The 15,006-nt window shown below is 44.8% G+C and overlaps 1 protein-coding gene across 1 annotated transcript in view; it reads right to left on the bottom strand.

The window, feature by feature from the left end:
- Nucleotides 1-260: 260 nt before the first annotated feature.
- The window catches only part of LOC114265336 (uncharacterized), a 34,130-nt gene continuing 19,384 nt past the window's right edge, over nucleotides 261-15,006 (bottom strand). Inside the window, exon 3 of the transcript XR_014333489.1 lies at nucleotides 261-496. The gene's annotated coding sequence lies outside the window, so the exon portion shown is untranslated. The remainder of the gene's footprint in view (nucleotides 497-15,006) is intronic.

Consider the following 15,006-nt stretch of genomic DNA (forward strand, 5'->3'; position numbering starts at 1 on the left):
CAATCTTCCAATTCGAGTTTATGTTTGGTTTCTATAGTATTAGGTTGTTTCTTTTTTGTTTGAGGATTGTTTTTTGATCTTGAATATTACTCAAGTGGAATGTGAGTTGGGTGTGCAAAAATTGGAATCAACAAATTAGGTATTCAAGATCTAAGAATTGGGTATTCAAAATCTTGATTCATTACTGATAAACATATATGAAACCTCAAAAAAAAAAAAAAAAACATCAGGGTATTCTATTGAATACCCTTGAGTGTACATGCTCTGCCTCCCATGCGAGCCATGGATGGATTTGTATCATTACTAATGATTATTGGATATTGATCGTGCTTTAACAGTCGTTTTCATTCTATGAATTTGATCACTCTTTTGGTTGTGTTTATTGTTAATTTAGTCCATGAGGATGATGCAGATGCTACAGCGGACACCTCAAACCAGGAAATGCACAGTACTGCACCTTTTCTCAGAAGTGAAGCCTCCAGTTCCTTGTTGCTCCCTAAAAATAGACAGTTCAATCTTGAAGTCTCATCTTTAAATATTCCAATTGATCAAATGAAAACGATTCAAAACATTAACACATTAATTTCCAAGGTAGCATGTGTTCCATCTTTATATAGATTTCAGTTCACTTGTTTCTTGCAGGATGAACCTTTTTTATTTCATTTTTGTAAGGTTCTGATATCTATATTTTTCCCTTTTTCATATTTGATATTTTTAATTTCCTGATGAAATAATTGAAGTAATATTATTGAGTATACTTTTAGAATTACCGAGTTCTGGACTTTGTGTTTGCAATTAGCATTGGAGAAGGAAGAGTTGATGCAAGCATTGCTTACTGAATCATCTGAAAGCTCCACGTTGAAGGTAATGTTGGTCTTAATATATAAATGGAGTGTCTCTGGTTCAACTGTGGCAGTATTGAAATGTTAGAACCGATTTGGGTTAAGGATGGTAGTATTGAAATGTTAATAGTCTGTGGGTGTTTGTTTTATGTTGATTGTAGGAACACCTTATTGCATATTATTCTGAGGACCAGGATCCACCATTAAATAAGCCTCACTGAAAGACCAAAATTATTAAAACTGAGATACTTCAGTGAAGGTTTACAACCCTTGATATAAAATAATAATCCTATTCCTAACAAGACATAGAATAATGAACAAAAGTACCAACAATTGCAAATTTCTATTAGATTCAAACTGAGATACTATAAAGTATAAGAAAAATGTCAAAAAAAAAAAATGAAAACTCCTAAATTAAGTCATAACTAAATTAAAACTTTCTAGAAAGGGGAACAAATGTGAATTTGAGAGCCAAAATGAGAGACTTTGGTGGCTTAGGTCACGGTGAAGCAGTGAATTTTTGTTGTTGGGCTATTTCAGATCGAACATGGGTGGTTCTGGCCCAAATTTTCAACTTTGACCGGATGCCTAAACTAACTGACACCGCATGTTCTACATCATATTTAGAATCAAAAGACATGGTGTATCATTTCACTTAATGTAATTTATAGTTATGAAATACATTGTTGAAATCTGTGATTTCATTATTTTTGGGGTTAACATACAGTAAGATTTTAAGCTGGAGATTTCTGTGCATTTGATTAATCAATGTGATGCAGTGAAATGAAATCTTAGATGTCAATATTGGTGCTAATCGGCATACACTTGCAAATTCTAAACACCTTGGAGACAAGCCGACAACTTAGGTGAAAGTTTGGGTTGATGTGACCAGTTGTGAGAAGCAGCTGTTGGAACTGCTTGATGTAGTGAATTGCTATTTAGAGTATTGTGTATTGTTGTTAGATTTGCTACTAGTTGTTAATTTGTATTGATGCTTAAAGCTGTTAATTTTTATTGGTACTTTGGATTGAATAGTATGTCATCTTTGCTTCATTGGTATGTGTTGTTGCAAAAGCAACTGATGGGAACTGAGTTGGTCTGTTTTTTCAGTTTTATATGATAACACACACCCAAAAAAAAAATGTCATTTTTGGTAAAAACGGCACTAAATGACGTCATTGTGACGTCATCTGTTACTAACGGAAGTTCCAACAATGTCAAAGATTTTGCGGCGTTTTCAAAAACGCCGTCTAATATTTTTAGCGATGTTTTTCAAACGTTGCAAAGCTATTGCGGCGGCCGTATCAGTGACGAAAATATTAAATGTCGCTGTAACATTTGGTGGCGTTTTTGAGGCTTTTGGCGGCGTTTTTGAAACGCCGCTAAAACTCTAATTTCCTGTAGTGACATAAGTGCATCAAGGTCCTCACCGGGGAGTTGGTACTTGATCGAATAAGGTTGAATGCAAATTGCAGAAGTTTTCCTCACAAGTTCGCTATAAGTTAGGTTTTTCTTGGTGGATATAATCCGTGTCTCTCCTCTGACATATCTAAGCTTCCCATCACGTGGCCTTGGTAATATTCTTCCCCTAAAACTATAGAGGAATTTAATCTTTCCAGGAAAAGAACCATCTGAAACTCCCGAGCCATAACCAAAAGGTTGATACGAATGAGGGGACTCTGATGCATGGAAAGATAGGCCAAGATTAAAATTAACCTCATCAGAAAACTCATCCAGTTGTTGACCATCGGCACTATAGTCCCTATAATACCTGCTTCCCATATTCGAATAACCCTTTTGCTCTTCTTCGGTTGTATATACTTCCCCAGAATTGATATCTGAATCATATGTCCCACTTTCAGAATCTCTTCTTCTTATCCCAAGAATTCCAGTGAGATCCTCATAAACCATTTGATTATTTTGAATAAAGTTAAACCCCACTCTCTTCGGTTGACGCTGATCCATATCAGTCATGAGGGGTATTGTTCTTGGTGTGGCACGATCCCGAAGAAACTTCGCAAAAATTCCTCACCTGTCTGTAAAGAAATATTATGTAAACCTTGACTTGCATAAAGTTCATCAATTGGCACAACCTTGGCCAAATCATTTTTGAATTGTCGGCCTGAAGTACCGGGAACCTCACTTGTCATGGTCTTAAACAAAATAAAAAGATCTTTCAAGTACTCTTTATGAACATTTCACCTTTCATGGTCTAAAATGACCCAATATCTTTTCTGGGTATTTTAGCTTTATTTTTGAATGCTTCACCAAAATTCACCACTTCTTGTGCAAGTGCCTCTTCAAATGTCAAAGAAGAGGACACATAAAGCTCATGCTATGTACAAATTCAACCCAAAATACAGTGTAATTGGCTTCCTCAATCGTTTATCTTTCAACTTCTACGATGGACCGCATGTAAAATTTACCTAAAAATTATAGGCATTTAGAATTGATCCTTGACAACAAATATCTTTCACAAGTCCAATAAATTTACACAAAAATGTTTCCATGCCCTTTCATGATTTCACACTGATGATGTTACGGTTCCAACGGAGGATGGGCTAGACTGATCCACGCTTCCAACAGGCCTGCTGACCTCAGTGTTTCCCAGACAAGCCTACAAAAAGGTCCAGAGAAGGAAGGGATCTCCTGACAGACTCTCCGACGACCAAGTTAGGTTAGGGGGGGATTGATTATTGATACATAAAGAGACTGAAGAAGAACTTTTAACGTGTCTCGAAAGTTTCCTTATATCCTTTGCTCATTATTTCCTGTCTATTCCAGACTCTCTTGTTGGCCAAAAGTCTATATTCTAGCTCGCATCGTTCATAGTGAGTCTATATCCTCTGACATGAAGGGGTTGTCGCATTTAATGCTACGAGAGCCTCATTAATGACTGATGTGTGGGTGCAATTACTTTACAGGATCTTTGTCTGCTTACATGGCCGATTCCCTGCTCGACAGGTGTTTGAATGCTATTGGTCCTGGTCCATCATTGGTTTCTCAAGGTTGTTGGGCTTTAATATCTAGTCCATGGGCTAGGTCCTGAGTCGTGGGCCGGACCCTTTTGGATGCCCATTATGTTGTTAGTCCTGGTCCAGTATTACCCAGACCGTGGGTTGGGCTCTCTTGGATACCCATCAGTATTAGTAGTCCCTTATTTCCAAGTGCAGCTTTAGTCCAACAAAGGAAACAAGGAAGGTTCCAGGAGTCGCGAAGGGTTGGGAAGAAGGCATGGCTGGTAGAGTGGTGAGAAAAAGCTGACCGGACTCTAAGATGGCCGACCTTGAAAGGGGCCGAGTGCGAAAGACCGTGGAGGTAGCCAAGCGTGAAAGGTGATAGTGGGATTGGTCGACTATGAAGGTGGCCGATCATACAAGGTGATGGTCGGGTTAGTCAACCGTAAAAGCGGCCGAGCGTAAAAGATGACAGTTGGGGCTAGCCGACCGTGAAGGCGGCCAAGCGTGAAAGGTTGATGGTCGGGCTGGTCGACCGTAGAGGCGGTCAATTGTAAAGGTTGACAGTCGGACTAGCTGATCGTAAAGGCAGCTGAGCGTAAAAGGTTGATTGTCGGGCTGGACGACCGTGAAGGCGGCCGATTGTAAAGGTTGACAGTCGGACTGGCCGACCGTAAAGTCAACCGAGTGTAAAAGGTTGATGTCTGGGCTGGCCGACCGTAAAGGAAGCTGATCGTAAAGGTTGACAATCGGGCTAGCCGACCATGAAGGCGGTCAAGTGTAAAAGATGACAGTCTAGCTGGTTGACCGTGAAGGCGGTCGATCGTAAAGGTTGATGGTCGAGCTAGCCGACTGTGAAGGCAGCCGAGCGTGAAAGATGACAGTCGGGCTAGTCGACCGTGATGGCTGCCATAAGTGCATTGATGGTACAGGGGGGTCGAGGAGTAAGCAAGCAGATAGTGAAGTGAAGTAGAATAGGCGGGATAAAGGACAGAGAATTAGTGAATAGACGGGAGAGAGGAAAGAGAATTCGTGGAGAAGGGAGGGATCGTGGTCGTACACGTGGAGCAATCAAAGTCCGTAGTGACGGATGTCAAATCGACTGTAGGAGTGGAAGGGGTGGATAAGAGGAGAGGCGGGGATTTTAAAATTTTTGTGAGATTTTCAAACTGGCGAAATTTAACCTCAATCCTTGAAACACAGGCAAACCCTGGGCATTTGGACTTGTGCGATTTACTTATCTTATTGCAAAGAATCAACACATTCCAGACTTTAGCTCTTACATCACAGTGGACTCTCTTCTTTTTCACATCGCTGATTTTCTCGCCCCCGCAACCAAGGCGATATACAGAAACATGAAGGAGATGGCACAAGACAAAGCTTTGGTGATGACATCGGATGCGTTAGGAGATAATGACGGAGTGGCACTGGCGGAGCAATATAGAGTAGAGAGGCGTGAAGAGAGGGTTATGGAGCAGCCACTACAACCCTCTCCAAGGACAATGATGGCGGCGGTCTGATCGATTAGCCAAGTGGCGTCGGACCACTGGCATACCAAGGCTGACAAATCCACATTAACGGTAGAGGATCTGGAGGAGCTGCGTTGTAGATACTAGATTCTGGCAGAGGTAGAGTTGAGAGTGCCCACGGCGAAGGAGAGGACATCTGATGCACGGCCAATGGAGTTCGCTCTGTACGAAGAAGCGCTGCTGGGAGGGGGGGAGGTCTGAGGCTGCCCCTTCCACAACTAGTGGTTGACGTACTAAATCGCTTGGAGGTGGCCCCAGGATAACTAATGCCGAAGACATGGAAAATTCTATTTGCGTGTGCAATCGCGTGGCCACGGGCGACCAGAGGAGAGGAAATGACAGTGGATGAATTTTTCTCCTGCTACAAGGCTTCAGGGCAACAAGAGACTTGGGTGACCCTTCAAGCCAAAGCAAAAAGGGGATTTGTGGCGGGACTACCCTCGTCGGTGAAGGGTTAGCGATCAAAATGATTTTTTGTGTCAGCTAGTGGCGGAATAGGAGTGCGCACAATTTGGAAGGTTTTTAGTAAGTCGTTGGAGCCAAAGTTAGACGCTGCGGCTGAGAGGAGGGTCAAACAGGTGAAGGAGTGGCGAGAGAATGAAGGCCTAAAATGGGACGACCTTATCCAGCCTTCAGCCCTGTTTGTGCTGAATTTAGGGCCTCAGCCGATCGGGGAAGATCCTGCCCTAGAGGAGGTGAAGGCAAGAAGGAAGGCGGAGGATGCACGAGCATTTTCCATGGCAGACAAGTATAAGGAGAAAAATTTAGGTCCAGCGCCAAAGCTGGTCGCAAAGAGGTCTGTCCAACCACGACCCCAGCCCTTGGGAGACAAGGACTTAGCAACATTTGTGCCTCTATGGGTGCCGGTGGATCCATTGAGGGAGAGGAGTAAGAAGGAGATAGAGTTGGTAGTAAAGAAGAAGAAGAAGAAGAAATAGAGGGTGGTGGCAGAGAGGAGTGAAGAAAGACCATTGCCGAAAAAGGCCAAAGAGGGGGTAATAGAAGTGCCCCTAGAAATAGAGAAAGGAGAGGTTACGGTTGGGGCAGAGACGGAGGGAGGTTTGGTTGACCAATCTACTGACCTGCCCCATAAGGATGTGCCCTCAAGAGAAGAGCCCCCAAGACCGGAGTTGGGGTCGTTGGGGACCGCCACTCATCATTTGCGCGTCATGGTTAGCAGCACGGTTGGTGACTGTGGTAAGGCCAAGGCCGCTGTAAACCACGTGCTAAAGGCATTAAGGATGCAGTCGTGCGAGGGGTGTCACAGTTCACGGAAGCAAATCTCATGAGAGGGCTCTGCTCTGCACAGATGGAAACGGTGACCCTGGTGGCTACATTACGGGGCAAGAAAATGGGGGCGATAATAGAAATAGAACCGCTTAAGGCCCAATTAGAGGAGGCGCGAGCACATTTGCAGAGTGTGAGAGCGGAAACAACAAGCTAGAGGAAGGCGGCGAGAAGTGCCTATGCGAAAGGCTTAGCCTATGCTCAGAGGGTGAAAACGATGGAGGTATTGATGGTGGTGCAGAGTGACTTGACTGAGCACGCCAAGGTAGGCCAGGCTAACGTCACCTCCGAGTTGTCAGTCGCCAAGTCTGAACTTGAAGTGGTGCACCACATGATGGTATCACTAGAGTTTAAGCTAGTGAACGAGTAGAAGAAGATGGGCGACGTCCAAGAATCCTACGACACCGCCAAAGAGAGATTGGAAGACGCCCTCATATATAATGAAGAGCTACGCGATCAGGCCTTGAAAGACAAGGAAGAGGCAGATGCGCGTGTCGCTGAGTTAGAGAGGGCCTTGGGAGAAGAAAAAGCCAAGACTATGGAGTTAGCCAGGATGATGGCGCCTGAGAGGGCTGCTTATCCAGACCTATGCATCGCGGTGGTGGAACAATTTAAGTCATCACTTGAGTTCCAAATGGCCATTGACGCAACTATGGCGAGGGGCTTGGCCAGAGAGGGAGAAGGTGGTGCTGGGCCGTCAGAGGTGGCTGTTGTAGGACGGACCGAAGAAGAAATAATCCATAGTTTTCAGCAGTCAAACTACTACAAACATGAGATGAGCCAATACTGGGACAGCGGCTGGACAAGCTTCAAGTACAGGAGGCATGAGCCGTTCCCAGACGTGGACTTTAACCTGGTGAAGCCAGGAGAGGAGGACATCGCCAAGACCTCACTGGATGAAGGGATGGAGGAGGAAGACTTGGCATCCAGTGAAGGGGATGGAGAAGAAGGAGATTGAAGACTTGGCCTGGGCTGGAGTGGATTGCATTATGTTGCTGTTTTGTTTTGTTTTGTTTTTTTGTTGTTGTTGTTGTTGTTGTTTTTTTTTTTTTTTTTTTTGTGTGTGTGTGTGTGTGTGGTCTTTGTATTAATGAAATGATAAAACTTAGCTTTTGTTATAAATTGTCGCTTTGTTGGTTTTGCCTTTGAATTTTCCAGTCATGAATTATTTTTGATGTTGAGTTGAATGTCGCACGTGCAAGTGTGGCTGACTGTGAGACTTAGGCTTAGTCGAACGTTTTAGGCTCACGCTGGCTGAGGCTTATGTATCTCAGTCTGGCTGAGCTCTTCAAGCTCAGTCTGGCTAAGGCTTATGGTGTTCAGTCTGTCTAAGGCTTATGTAACTCAATCTGGCTAAGCTCTTCTGGCTTAGTCTGGCTGAGGCCCATGGTGCTCAGTCTAGTTAAAACTTATGTAACTCGGTCTGGCTGAGCTCTTCAAGAAGAGAGGTACAACACCAAAAATGTGGGTTGAAAATGTTTGTCATTAAAGCATAGTCCTACAATCATAGATTTACACATTGTATGGAAAAAGCAAAAATGAACAAGTGTTCTGAATAGCAAAGTGGACCATACAACAGGTTGAACCATACAAAAAGCAACAGAAACCGTTTTATTGATAATAGGGCTTTTAAGTGCTCTGTATTCCATGGATGAAAGAGGTCTCTACCCGTCATGTCTTGGAGACGATAAGTGCTCGGACGGGGTCTGGCTGTGACGATATAAAGTCCTTCCCACTTAGCTGCTAGCTTTCTTTTGGTTGGGTTTTTGGTGGCGAAAGTGGCTTCACGTAAGACTAGCTCGCCTATTGCAAATTCTCAGGATCTGACTCTACGGTTATAATGTGTTCTCATTCTCTGTTGGTATGATGCCAGCCTAACAACAGCTGACTCTCGGAGCTCTTCAATTAGCTCCAATTCGGCCCGTTGCAGCTCTTTATTTAGTTCTGGGTTCGGATATAGCACCTAAGGAGTCGGCAGACCAATTTTTATTGAGATGACCGTCTTGGCGCCGTATGTCATGTGGAAAAGGGTCTCTCCTGTAGGGGTGCAAGCTGTCATTAGATAGACCCAGAGTACGTTCGGTAATTCCTCAGTCTAGAGTCCTTTGGCGGCTTCTAATTTAGTCTTAATGATCTTTAACAGGGTGTGATTGGTGACTTCGAATTGCCCATTAGCTTGGAGATGGCCTGGAAAGGAAAAACATGGTCTGATGTAGAGCTCTTTAAAAAATTTCCTGAATTTGGCGTTGTCGAATTGTTTTCCATTATCTGAGACGATGGCCTAGGGAATTCTGAATCAGCACACAATTGATTGCCAGATGAACTTGGTGGTGTTTTGTTCAGTGATTGTAGCAACAGGTTCTGCTTTCACCCATTTGGTGAAGTAATCAATGACAACCACAGCGAATTTGACTTGGCCCCTGCCAGTGGCTAAGGGATCGATTAAGTCGAGGCCCCACTTGGCAAAGGAGTAGGGATTGTTGAGTGTGATCAGTTCCGCTGGCGGTGCATGAGGGATGTTAGAAAAGCACTGGCATTTATCACACTTAAGCACAAAGTCAATTGCGTCTTGATTGATTGTGGGCAAGAAGTAGCATGTGCGGAGAATTTTATGGACCAGAGACCATCCGTCTGAATGGTTGCCACAAATGCCCTCATGTATTTCTCTCATCACATAGTTCGCTTGAGCAGGACTGAGACACTTGAGCTATGGGCGTGAGAATCCCCATTTGTATAGCAGGCTACGATGATGACTTAATGAGATGACTGTGCCCTGACTTTATCGGCCTCTTGTTTGGCGTCTGGTAACACCCCGTTTTCAAAGAACGAGATGATGTCTTGGGCCCATGGGATAGGCTGGTTCTGGAGGAAGTAAACCTCTTGTGGATCTAACGAAATGGCGGGAATAGTCGGGTATTCTACTCGGATGCCATGATTGAGATCCGACTAGTTGGCCGAAGCTAATTGAGCCATTTCATCCGTCTGAGAATTGTTTGACCTGGGGATATGCTAGATCTAGAAACTACTAAAAAGGTCAGTGAGAGGAAGACTGATGTCCCTGTAGGCTCGCATCGTTTTTTCCTTCGAAACTCCCCAATTATCTATCTGACAACCAATTGGGAATCACTGAACACGTAGATGTGGTCGACCCCAATGTCCTTAGTCAGTCGAAGACCCGCTATGAGGGCCTTATACTCAGCCTCATTATTACTTGTGTCGAATATAAAACGGAGAGCACACTTGAAGTATTTGCCCTCTAGGGTAATGAGGATTAAACCAGTTCTGTTACCCTCTTTGCAGGATGACCCGTCAATGTTAAGAGTCCAAAAATGGGGATCGGTTGTCTCAAGAATGGCTTATGGCCATGGAAGGTGTATGTGCGGGGAAAGGTTGGTGAATTCCAAGATGAAGTCAGTAACGGCTTTACCTTTGATGGCTGTCTAAGGTCAGTAAGAGATCTCGTATTGACTCAATTCGACAGACCATTGCATGAGTCTGCCTGATGACTCCGATTGTTGCATAATTTTCCTTAACAGTTGGTCAGTGAAGACCACAATTGGGTGTGCCTGGAAATAGGATTGCAAGTGTCTGGAGGCGATGACCAGAGCCAAAGCCATCTTCTCTAATAACAGGTAGTTATGTTCTGCCCCCCGGAGTGCACGGCTGATGTAGTAAACTGGGTGTTGGACTGAGTCGTCTTCCCTGATGAGAGTAACACTGACCGCCATGGTGGAGACAGCTAAGTAAAGGAAAAAGGTCTCTCCTGGCAATCCTTGAGAGAGGAGAGAGGGATTGGCCGGGCATTGTTTTAGTTGTTGGAAGGCCTCCTCAGACTTAGTGTTCCATTTGGAGGCCTGTCGAAGAACTTTGAAGAATGGAAGGCATTTGTCAATTGCTCAGGAAATGAAGCAGTTGAGTGCGGCGACTCTGCCTGTGAACCACTAGACCTACTTCATCGTTCCGGGGAGACTGCATTTCTATCAGTGCCTTGATCTTTTCTGAGTTGGCCTCAATACCTTGGTGGCTGACCATAAACCCCAAAAATTTACCAGATTTGACGCCAAAGGTGCACTTTTACTTTTTCGGATTCAGCTTCATTTGGTACTTGCGTAAGGTCTAGAAAGTCTCTCGTAGGTCCGCTAAGTGATCATAGGAGAGTTTGCTCTTGATGAGCATGTCATCGACATAAACCTCCATATTCCGACCTATTTGGTTTTTGAAAATGGCATTGACCAAGCGTTGGTAAGTGGCCTCCGCATTCTACAAACTGAATGGCATCACACGGTAGTGATAAGTCCCCCTGTCAGTATAGAAAGAGGTGTGCTCTTGGTCAATTGCATGCATTAAGATCTGATTATAGCCGGAGAAAGCATCCATGAAGCTAAGCATCTGATGTTCTGCAGTCGTTTTGACCAATAGATCTATTCTAGGAAGTGGGTAGCTATCTTTGGGGTAGGCTCGATTGAGGTCAGAGTAGTTGACGCACAGTCGCCACTTGCCATTATTTTTGCGAGCGCAGCCAGACCGAGTTACATAAGCGTCAGCCATACTGAACACCATAAGCCTCAGCTAGACTGAGTCAGAAGAGCTTAGCCAGACTGAGTTACATAAGCCTTAACCAAACTGAGCACCATAACCCTCAGCCAGACTGAGCTAAAAGAGCTCAGCCAGATTGAGTTACATAAGCCTTATCCAGATTGAGCACCATAAGCCTTAGCCAGACTAAGCCAGAAGAGCTCAGTGAAACTGAGTTACATAAGCCTCAGACAGACTGAGTACCATAAGCCTCAACCAGACTGAGCCTGAAGAGCTCAGCTAGATTGAGACACATAAGCCTCAGACAGGCCAAGCACAATAAGCCTCAGCCAGCCTGAGCTTGAAGCATTCAACCAAGCCTAAGTCTCATGCTCAGCCACACTTGCAAGTGCAATATTCAACTCAACCTCAAAAATAATTCATGATTGGCAAATTCAAAGGCAAAACCAACAAAGCGACAATTTATAACAAAAGCTAAGTTTTATCATTTCATTAATACTGTACAACTTTTTATCAACACAACCTAAACCTTTATACAAAGACCACAAAAAAAAAAAAGAAAAAAAAAGAAAAAGGGTCTCTCCTGACAATGCTTGAGAGATGAGAGAGGGATTGGCTAGGCACTGTTGTAGTTGTTAAAAGGCCTCCTAAAACTCAGTACTCCATTCAAAGGCCTATCGGAGAACTTTGAAGAATGGAAGGCGTCTATTAGTTACTTGGGAAATGAAGCGGTGGAGGGTGGCGACTTTGCCTATGAGCCATTGGATCTCCTTCACCATTCAGGGAGATTACATTTCTATTAGTGCCTTGATCTTTTCTAGGTTGGCCTCAATACTTCGGTGGCTGACCATAAACCCTAAAAATTTACCAGATCTGACGCCGAAGGTGCACTTTTTCGGATTCAACTTCATCTGGTACTTGCGCAAGGTCTGGAAATTCTGTCCTAGGTCCGCCAAGTGATCGGAGAAGAGTTTTCTCTTGATGAGCATGACATCAACATAAACCTCCATATTCCGACCTATTTGGTTTTTGAAAATGGCATTGACCAGGCATTAGTAAATGGCCCCGCATTCTTCAAACCGAATGGCATCACGCAGTAGTGATAAGTCCCCTTGTCAATAATGAAAGAGGTGTGATTCTAGTCAGCTGCATGCATTAAGATCTGATTATAGCCGGAGAAAACGTCCATGAAGCTAAGCGTCTGATGTCCCGTGGTCGCGTCGACCAATAGATCTATTATAAGAAGTGGGTAGCTATCTTTGGGGCAGGCTCGATTGAGGTCAGAGTAGTTGATGCACAGTCGCCACTACGTTAGACAACCATCTGGGATAGTCTACATTTCTGATGAACTGTGCTTTCAACAGCTTGTCCACCTCAGTGGCGATGAGGTAGTTGCGCTCTGGATGAAAAATACGTTGCTTTTGGCGGAACGGTCGGAACTGAGGCTCAATATTGAGGCAATAAGTGATAAAAGCAGGGTTAGTGCCTGGCATGTCTGAATGAGTCTAAGCAAAGACATCGTTGTGCTCAGCTAAGAGTGCCGTGAGGCTGGCCTTGGCCTAAGAAAGCAGCTGGCTACCAATCTTAGTCGTCTTTGTTGGATCGTTAGAGTTGATGGACATTTCGATTAACTCTTCCACTGGTTCCCCCCTGATTAGTTCTTCCTCATCCCTGACATCAAGACCTTCTATGATCATAGCTTCTTTCATTTTTACTTCTTTTAACAAAGCGACGTAGCATTCTCTAGCCACAGTTTGTTCACCCCTTATGGTGCCGACCCCATGATTGGTCAGAAATTTGAGTGTCAGGTGATAAGTGGATGTCACGGCTTGGAAAGCATTGAGTGCTGTTTGTCCAAGGATAACGTTGTAAGCGGAGGGGCAATTGACAACCAGAAAGGTAAGAATCTTCGTATTTTGCCTTGGGTACTCATCGATAGTGATTGGTAGGTCAATGGACCCTATAGAAATTATCCAGTCCCCAATGAAGCCAACTAAAGGTGTTTGCAGGGGCGATAACTTTTCTTCACCAATCTAGAGCTACTTGAAAGCATTGAGGAAGATAATATCTGAGGAGCTGCCATTATCGATGAGCACACATTGAACCTTGTAGTTGGAAAGGAAAGAGGAGATGACAAGTGGGTCATCGTGGGGGTATCGAATGTTTTCGTAATCTGCATCTGTGAAGGTAATCGGTTCCGACCATTGCTTTGGTTTCTTAGGGGGTCAGTCGACCAACGTTACTTCCTTGTCCGATCCCTACCTGATTCATCAGAGCTCAGCTCGCTGTGCCATCCATGACGGTCCGCCACACGCAAGTCCACTTGCAATGACCTTTATTTCACCAGCTAGGGGAGCGGGGGCTCTTGGAGCTCGAGGTTAGTGTTGGGCCTTGTCACCCTCCTACTGAGGCTGGTCGGCTGATCATCCGATCGTGGTGGGGTGCGTCTGTCGTTTCGCTTTGGGGGGTCGATTCTGGCCCTTTGGTGAGGTTGGGGCATAGTGAAACGAGTCAAGCATCCCTGACGGACCATGTCCTTGAGTTGATCCTTAAGGTTGATGCATTCATCCGTGTTATGGCCATGGTCACGATTGAAGCGACAGTATTTGGACTGATCCCGTCAATTGGAAGGAAACTTGGAAGGTTAGGGCCATTTCTAGTTATAATCCTGCTAGATTTGGTTTAGGACATGCTCTATGGGCGTGTTGAGAGGGGTGTACAGCTCAAAGCAGCCGGGCGATCGAGGAGAAACAGCTCAGTCGGAGCGTAAAGGTTAGTCAGGATGAGTGTATTGGGGATGTCTGGGTTCTGACTCTTTTCTCTTATCTTTGGGTTGTGAGGGTTTAGGTGTAGAGTCTTGGCGGGCTGCTAAAGAGTTTTCAGCATTCATATATTTCTGGGCTTTGGTAAGAAGGATGGCCATGGTCACCAAAGGGTTTTTGGAGAAGGAGAAAAGGAAATCTGATGGGCATAGACTGGCCATGAAGGCTGTTAAGATGACCTTATCATCATTCTCTTCAACCTGGAGGGCTTCTGAATTAAAGCGAGTGACAAAACTGCGCAACGATTCCCCGTCAGTTTGCCGAATGTTCAACAGCTGGGTCGCTGGTCATCACTGACCCTGAGCGCCGATGAAATGGCTCAAGAATAAGTCACTTAGCTGCTGGAAAGTGGTGACAGAGTCCGGTGGTAATTGACTAAATTATAGTCGCGCCAACCCCTTGAGCGTTATGGGAAAAGCACGACACATGATTTCGTCAGGGAAAACATGGAGGATCACGAGGGTCCTGTAAGCTTCTAGATGGTCGACCGGATCAGTTGTGCTGTCGAAGGTGTCAATCAGCAGCATCTTGAACTTGGAGGGTAAGGGTTTATTCCTGATAGATGCGGCAAAAGAGGAGTTGGTTGTTGTGGAAGGTTTGTTCTGCATGTTCTGCCTGACCCCCTAAAGTTGGAGCTTCATGGCTCGCAGTTTTGCGTCTCAAATTGGGACATTGTCACCACCGAAGGAGAATGGGGGTTGAACGCTGCTAGCCTCATTTTCGGGGACGGGAGGGCAGTGTGAGGGATGCGAACCCTGAGGCGGGGGAAGATGTTCTTGAGGCAGGGGTCGTAGACCCTCCGAGTTTGGCAAGTGAGCTTGTGGGATGAAAGGCAGGAAAAGAGGTCCTCGAGGAGCATGTGGTTGGAGTGGGTGGCTTGGAGTTTGTTCCCAATTTGGAGGGATGTCTGGTGATAGTGGAGGAGGAATGGGGAGATCCTGTTGGAGCAAGGCATTGATCAAGTCCTGGTTTTGCTCGGTTAAATAGTTGATGCTGTTGGCGAGTTTGACAAAATGTGGATGGGTTGTTTGGA

Source organism: Camellia sinensis, chromosome 6 (genome assembly GCF_055761805.1).
Source record: "Camellia sinensis isolate YWXY chromosome 6, ASM5576180v1, whole genome shotgun sequence".
NCBI lineage: Eukaryota > Viridiplantae > Streptophyta > Magnoliopsida > Ericales > Theaceae > Camellia > Camellia sinensis.